This window comes from Apium graveolens, chromosome 5, assembly GCF_009905375.1.
Source record: "Apium graveolens cultivar Ventura chromosome 5, ASM990537v1, whole genome shotgun sequence".
Lineage (NCBI taxonomy): Eukaryota > Viridiplantae > Streptophyta > Magnoliopsida > Apiales > Apiaceae > Apium > Apium graveolens.
Genome location: NC_133651.1, coordinates 148,242,006 through 148,250,308, shown reverse-complemented (window position 1 = coordinate 148,250,308; position 8,303 = coordinate 148,242,006). Strand labels below are relative to the sequence as shown.

General features: G+C 36.5%; 1 non-coding gene across 1 annotated transcript; it reads right to left on the bottom strand.

Moving 5' to 3' along the window:
- Nucleotides 1-5,653: 5,653 nt before the first annotated feature.
- Nucleotides 5,654-5,760, bottom strand: LOC141663444 (small nucleolar RNA R71). Its single transcript, XR_012551514.1, has one exon. It is a non-coding gene; the product is annotated as a small nucleolar RNA R71 (small nucleolar RNA).
- Nucleotides 5,761-8,303: the final 2,543 nt, after the last annotated feature.

Sequence of the window (8,303 nt, the reverse complement as noted above, 5' to 3'; positions counted from 1 at the left end):
AAATCATTAGTTTACTCACAACATAACCTTAAGAAGACCGTGTTAGCACGATTCAACAAAGACGAAGAAGATCTTGTTTTTACTTGTGAATCTTTGTTCTAAGTTGTAACTTGGATGCTAGTTATTCTTATTCGTGAACCTTACTCTTATTTCATACTTGGTTTTATTATTTATTCAGTATAAAGACTATGTTTATTATACCATGTTTTCATCGAAACCCACGTTGATGATGAGTCCGATTATGGGCTAATCGTTATCGTGGGATTCAAGTGGATTTAATTATGGATTTCTCTAGTTAATTTGTTTTGATACCTTAGTGTGTGGTGATTGTATGATAACCTAGTATCGGTTGTGCTTATTTGTCTTATGAGCGTCGCGAACTTATAAGATAGTGTGTTAATTCTTAATGAAGCAAAAGTGAATTTAAGGGTTTAGAACTTGCCATGCTAGCATAGGTTCATGTGTTATTATTATGCATAATTCGTAGGTAATTTTAACCATCTTACTTGCCCTATATATTCACGGTAGATAACTTATGCATTAAACCATTATGTTGTTAAATTCTATAGACATATAAGGTCTCAATATAATTGGTGTCTATTCAGCTTCTATCTATTTTGTGGATGTCTGATAGTATGGTATTCGTGTAACGAAAGTTGGCGTTTATCAGTTTCGTGTTATCTGATTAGTGTCATCACCATTACATGCTAAGGTTAAGAACAAAAAGGCTATTGAATGAAGTACTTAATAAAGTTAGAATCCCATGTTTTCATATATATTAATTCAACCATTCTTATTATCTTAGTTATAATTGTTACTTTAATTCTCAGTTATAATCAAAAACCCAAATTGATATTCGTCTAAGCATTGAATAATAGCCATATCATTGGTGCATAAGCGCATAAATTAATTAGTTAACCAAAGTCAGTCTCTGTGGGAACGAACTAGAAATAATTCTATATTACTTGCGAACGCGTATACTTGCGTGTATTATTAGCGCGTGTTTAGCGACTAACAAGTTTTTGGTGCCACTGTCGGGGACTGCAGTGTTAATTTTTTGTCATCAGTGATTGTTAAAGTTCATTGACTCAGACATTGTTACTTATCTATTTTCTTGTCTTATTTCAGGTACTCTAGCGAGTGTGTATGCATACGCGTTTGCGGTCTCGGAAGAGAACTCTGGATAAAGTCGAGGAAGAAGTTATAGTGGTTCCAAGGGAAGTTTTTGAGGATGAAGAAAAGGTAGAAGAAGAAGAAGAGAAAATTAATGGGAGATCAAGCAGAAATTCCTAAGGTTTTGATGGACTATTCTCAGCCTAAGATCAATGATATTCAGTCAAGCATCATCAGACCAGCCATCTCGGCTAACGCTTTTGAGATCAAGTCAAGCACGATTCAGATGATACATAACTCAGTTCAGTTTGGGGGTTCTCCTACTGAAGACCCCAACATGCACATCAGGGATTTCATCGAGATCCGCGATACTTTCAAGTTCAATGGTGTGACTGAAGATGCTATCAAGCTGCGACTCTTCCCATTCTCTCTAAGGGATAAAGCAAAGTGCTGGTTACATTCTCTACCATCAGGGTCTATCACCACATGGGAGGATCTTGCTCAAAAGTTTCTCACTAAATTCTTCCCTATTACGAAGACTGCTGCAATCAGGAATACTCTTACTCAGTTTGCTAATCTTTGTGTGAGGCATGGGATCGATATAAGAAGATGCTAAGGAAGTGCCCACACCATGGCATGCCTAATTGGATGATTATAAACTATTTCTACAATGGATTGGGTGCTACTTCTAAACCCATGCTCGATGCAGCATCAGGAGGAGCCTTATGGGATAAAAGCTACAATGAAGCTTATGAATTAATTGAACTGATGGTTGCTAATGAATACTAGAATCCTTCTCAGAGACTGACTCAGGGAAAAGTAGCAGGAATTCTGGAGTTGGATGCAGCAACTGCTATAGCTACCCAACTTAAGGCTTTGACAATAAAGGTGGACACTTTGGCTAATTATGGAGTTATTTAAATCACTAGTGTCTGTGAGCTTTATGTTGGTGCCCATGAGACTGATCAGTGTGCTATTTCTAGTGAATCAGCTTAGTTTGTGAGCAACTTTCAGCGATCACAACAACCTATGCCAGCCACTTATCATCTCAACAACCGCAATCATCCTAATTTCAGCTGGAGCAATGCTCAAAATGTGGTTCAATAGCCTTATCAGCAGTACCCAGCTAAGCAGTACAATCCCCCTGGTTTTCAGCAACCGTAATATGCACCAAGGCAGCAACTTCAGCTATAACAAGCTAATGAAAAATCTGAATTAGAGGAGTTGAAGCTTATGTGCAAGAGTCAAATTGTTTCTATCAAGACCTTGGAAAATAAAATTGGGCAAATTGTTAATGCCTTGCTAAATCGTCAACCTGGTACATTACCTAGTGACACTGAAGTGCCAGGAAAGAGGGAAGCTAATGAGCAGGTGAAGGCAATCACTTTGAGGTCTGGAAAGGTTGCGAATCTCGAACAAACTCAAGTTTCAAATGAAGAAGCTGGGGCTGAAAAAGAAGTAGAGCAGCAGGAAGTAGAAGTGGAACCAAGGAAGACTACTATTGAGCACACTCCTCCTGAGGGTAATACAGGGGAGAAACAAATCTATCATCCACCTTCTTTTCTTAAGTGGCTGCAGAAAAAAAAGATGGATAAGCAATTTGAGAAGTTTCTGGAGGTGTTCAAGAAACTTCATATCAACATACCTTTCGCTAAGGCTCTTGAGTAGATGCCTAGTTACGCAAAGTTTATGAAAGGTATTCTCTCTCGGAAAGTGAAGCTAGATGATTTAGAGACTATCGCTCTCACGGAGGAATACAGTGTTGTGCTGCAACATAAGTTGCCTCCGAAGCTTAAAGATACAGGAAGCTTTACTATTCCATGCACTATTGGAAAAGTTTCTTTTGAAAGATGCTTATGTGACTTGGGGCTAGCATCAATCTGATGCCTTTGTCAATCTTCAAGAAGTTGAATATGCCTGATCCAAAACCAACTTATATGAATTTGCAGTTGGCCGACCTTTCTATTAAATATTCGCGAGGTATTGTGGAGGATGTCTTGGTCAAGGTTGATAAACTCATCTTCCCTGCTAATTTCATAATTCTTGATTTCGGGGAGGATAAGAAGATTCCCATAATTTTGGGAAGACCTTTCTTGGCGACTGGAAAAACCTTGATAGATGTGCAGAAGGGTGAGCTTACAATGTGAGTCCTAGATCAGGATGTAACTTTTAATGTGTTCAATGCTATGAAATTTCCTACAGAAAATAAGGAGTGCTTAAAAGTGGAGTTGGTCGATTAGGTGGTTACTTCATAACTCGATCAATTGCTAAGGTCTGATGCCTTAGAGAAGGCCTTATTGGGGAATTCAGATAGTGAAGATGACGAAGGTGATGAGCACTTGCAATATCTGAATGATTCTCCCTGAAAGAGGAAGATTGATATGCCTTTTGAATCTCTTGGAATGGAGGAATTGAACAAAGCTCCTAAACGCCTCAAGCCATCTATTGAGGAAGCTCCTACTCTTGAGCTTAAGCATTTACCTGAACATTTGAGGTATGCGTTTTTAGGTGATGCATCTACTTTTCTTGTTATTATTGCATCTGACCTTTTAGGTAGCGACGAGGAGAAGCTTTTGAGGATTCTAAGAGAGTTCAAATCGGTAATTGGATGGACTATAGCAGATATTAAGGGAATCAGCCCTTCTTATTACATGCATAAAATTCAGCTAGAGGAAGGTAGCAAGTCTACGGTTGAGCAGCAAAGAAGACTTAATCCGATCATGAAGGAAGTAGTGAAGAAATAAATTATTAAGTGGCTAGATGCAGGGATTATTTATCCCATTTCTGACAGTTTTTGGGTGAGTCCAGTTCAGTGTGTACCGAAGAAGGGATGTATCACAGTTGTTGTTAATGAGAAGAATGAGCTCATTCCTACTCAAACAGTCGCGGGATGGAGAGTTTGTATGGACTACAGGAAGTTGAACAAGGCCACTAGGAAGGATCACTTCCCTCTGCCTTTCATTGACCAGATGTTTGACCGGTTGGCTGATCACGAGCATTACTGTCTTCTGGATGGTTATTCGGGTTACAATCAGATTTGTATCGCTCCAGAAGATCAGGAGAAGACTACCTTCACTTTTCCATTTGGTACTTTCGCCTTCAGACGAGTTTCTTTTGGTATGTGTGGTGCACCAGCCACATTTCAGAGATGTATGATGGCCATCTTTTCGGATATGATTGGCCAGAATGTGGAGGTGTTCATGGACGACTTCTCTGTATTTGGCGATTCTTTTGACGAATGCTTGCAGAATCTTGGACATGTTCTCAAGAGGTGTGGTTAGACCAACTTGGTTCTCAATTGGGAGAAATGTCATTTTATGGTGCGCCAGGGCATTATTCTTGGGCACAAGGTTTCTAGTAAGGGTCTTGAGGTGGACAAGGCTAAATGGGGGTCATTGAAAATCTTCCTTCCCCAATTTATGTTAAGGGAATTCGCAGTTTTCTTGGGCATGCGGGTTTCTATAGGCGTTTCATCAAGGACTTTTCTAAGATTTCGAAGCCATTGTGCAGTTTGCTAGAGAAAGATGTCCCTTTTAATTCGCAGTTTCGTGTTATCTGATTAGTGTCATCACCATTACATGCTAAGGTTAAGAACAAAAAGACTATTGAAGGAAGTACTTAATGAAGTTAGAATCCCATGTTAGTCATATATATTAATTCAACCATTCTTATTATCTTAATTATAATTGTCAGTTTAATTCTTAGTTATAATTGAAAACCCAAATTTTTATCCGTCTTAGCATTGAATAATAGCCATATCATTGGTGCATAAGTGCATAAATTAATTAGTTAACTAAAGTCAGTCTATGTGGGAACGAACTAGAAATAATTCTATATTACATGTGAACATGTATACTTGCGTGTATTATTAGCGCGTGTTTAGCGACTAACAAGTTTTTGGCGCCGCTGCCGGGGACTGCAGTGTTAATTTTTTTTAATGTGTTTGTCATCAGTGATTGTTAAAGTTCATTGACTCGGACATTGTTACTAATCTGTTTTCTTATCTTATTTCAGGTACTCTAGCGAGCGTGTATGCATACACGTTCACGGTCTCGTAAGAGAACTCTGGATAAAGTCGAGGAAGAAGTTGTAGTGGTTCGAAGGGAAGTTTTTTAGGATAAAGAGAAAGTAGAAGAAGAAGAGAAAATCAATGGGAGATCAAGCAGAAATTCCTAAGGCTTTGATGGACTATTCTCAGCCTAAGATCAATGATATTCAGTCAAGCATCATCAGACCAACCATCTCGGCTAATGCTTTTGAGATCAAGTCAAGAACGATTCAGATGATACATAACTCAGTTCAGTTTGGGGGTTCTCCTACTGAAGACCCCAACATCCACATCAGGGATTTCATCGAGATATACGATACTTTCAAGTTCAATGGTATGACTGAAGATGCTATCAAGATGCGACTCTTCCCATTCTCTTTAAGGGATAAAGCAAAGTGCTGGTTACATTCTCTACCACCAGGGTCTATCACCACATAGGAGGATCTTGCTCAAGAGTTTCTCACTAAATTCTTCCTTATGGCGAAGACTGCTGCAATCAGGAATTCTCTTACTCAGTTTGCTCAGCAAACTGGTGAATCTCTGTGTGAGGCATGGGATCGATACAAGGAGATGCTAAGGAAGTGCCCACACCATGGCATGCCTGATTGGATGATTATAAACTGTTTCTATAATGGATTGGGTGCTACTTCTAAACCCATGCTCGATGCAGCATCAGGTTGAGCCTTATGGGCTAAAAGCTACAATGAAGCTTATGAATTGATTAAACTGATGGCTGCTAATGAATACCAGAATCCTTCTCAGAGACTGACTTAGGAAAAAGTAGCAGGAATTCTGGAGTTGGATGCAGCAACTGCTATAGCTGCCCAACTTAAGGCTTTGACGATGAAGGTGGACACTTTGGCCAATTATGGAGTTAATCAAATCACTAGTGTTTGTGAGCTTTATGTTGGTGCCCATGAGACTGATCAGTGTGCTATTTCTAGTGAATCATCTCAGTTCGTGAGCAACTTTCAGCCTAATTTCCAAGAACACATCTATCTTCAACCCAATTTAGCAATACTTCTCATTTTCTACATCCATGCTTTAAACAAATCTTCGCCAATCCTTCCATTTGATGTACAGTTTTTCCATGTCAGTAGGCAATTTCTGTCGAAGTTAATACATATGTGAGTACATTAAAAAACTTGAAATGCATGTTACTGAATTAAGCATTTATAATCAATGTGTACAAGTTTTAAGAGGTTACCATATGTGTTAAGTCCTCTGTTGTTTCAAACTCCCTGATCACTAGGAGGAAACGGTCGAGGTCAACTCTGAGAGTATTATAGTCAACACAAGCAAGGTACCTCTCTGTCACATAGTGATGATGGCCATATATAAACTGATCCCAGTTCCAAGAAGTAAAGTACTCTTCTCGGAAAAAATCAACTGGGTCAATTGTTGGATAGTTAATCGAAACCGCCATATGGTTGTACAAGTTCACAGTAAAGTTGTCATTTCCATAATACTCAAAAATCACAACAGAGTACATTTCCAGGTCATAAAATCTCATAAATTCAAATAGTGTATAGAACTTCTTCCTATACTTATTATATACTGCATTCTAGACTAATGTCCAACACTTGAGATGTACAGTGGAAGGAAGTTTATGTCCGAAGTTGTCAATAAATGATGATGGAACTCTCTGCAAATTTAAATTTATTATGCAGTTAACAAAAAATGTACCATATTTCTGATGAGGAAATTTAATAAAACAATACGACAACTTACAAATGCAACATCCTCATCAGTCTCTACATTCTGTGAAATAAAGGTCGCTAATGGTTTCTGTCCTTCTACCTACATTGAATATATTTTTTATATAAACCTATATACCGCATTCAGTACCCACTAATTCATTACGAAATAAATTTAAATAATTGAAGTATTGCCCATATCCCAATCAACATCCCATCAGATGTGCTTTTTTTTGAGGCCCTGTAAATACACATTACAAACTCAAACATAATCTGGATTATTGTAGTACTAATACAATCTCAAATTACTTTCTTTTTTTCCTACTGTAATGATATATCAAATTCATTCGGTACATATTACTAATTTCCCTACACATTTAATCTACATTACAACTTCGAATACTCAGGTAAATATCACATCAATCGTCATATACAACCTAATAACAAAGTGGGATATTGCCTAAATTTTTAACCCAACTCCATAGTACAGACCTCTAAAATATTTTCCTATCATGTTCATTCTGGATTGCCATCTATATACTAACCTTCATAAACTTTAAGTAATCTTCTAATTGACATCGATTGACTGCTTTCTCATCTGTAACTGCATTGCTCATCTTCATTTCGCCGGTCGCCGGTAGTGATATGTTAATCAGTTATAATTTACTTTCCCTTTATTGAGTCTCTTGGAATTGGAGTTTGGGCTTAAAAAGAATAGGTAGTTAATTAACTTCCATGGTTTGGATCAAGATAGATTAAGCCCAAATTACTAAATACTATTTATTATCTCGATAAATTATTTATTTCTCCCGATAAATTAATCATTATTATCTCGATAATTTACTAATTACTATTTACGGGGTTTCCAATATATATTTTTTTATAAAAAGTCCGAATAAAGTTAAAAACACATTTTTATGACAATATTTTATCTACTATTTCTTAAATTTTGATATAATATTTTGGTTTTTTAAAAGTACCCAAAATATATTACACAAAAAAAATAACTCATTTGCTATTTAAATTGGAAACAGTGTATTTTTAAAACATATTTATTTAACAAATAATGTAAAAAAATGTAAAAAAAAGTACCAAACTTATATCAGACAACTTTAAGTAAAGTATACGAAGCATAACACGTTAAACTCTTACTTTAATAAAAGATAATTTAATTTCTACTCGATTTTCTAACAAACATAAAACAACAAATTAACTTATAAAAACTCTTTATATATTTACATATTTTTTTGCATAGCGCGAAACATGTTTTTGACCAAATTAAGGGTTTTTTGACAGCGAAAAGTTATTGTCAAATTTTTTCATGTATGCGCGATACATGTTTTTAAATGATATTATTTAATTAAAATATGGTATTAGAAATAAGTAAATATCGACTCTTTGTTTTTAAAAAATAAATAAATTTATATAGAAATTTAGGATATATG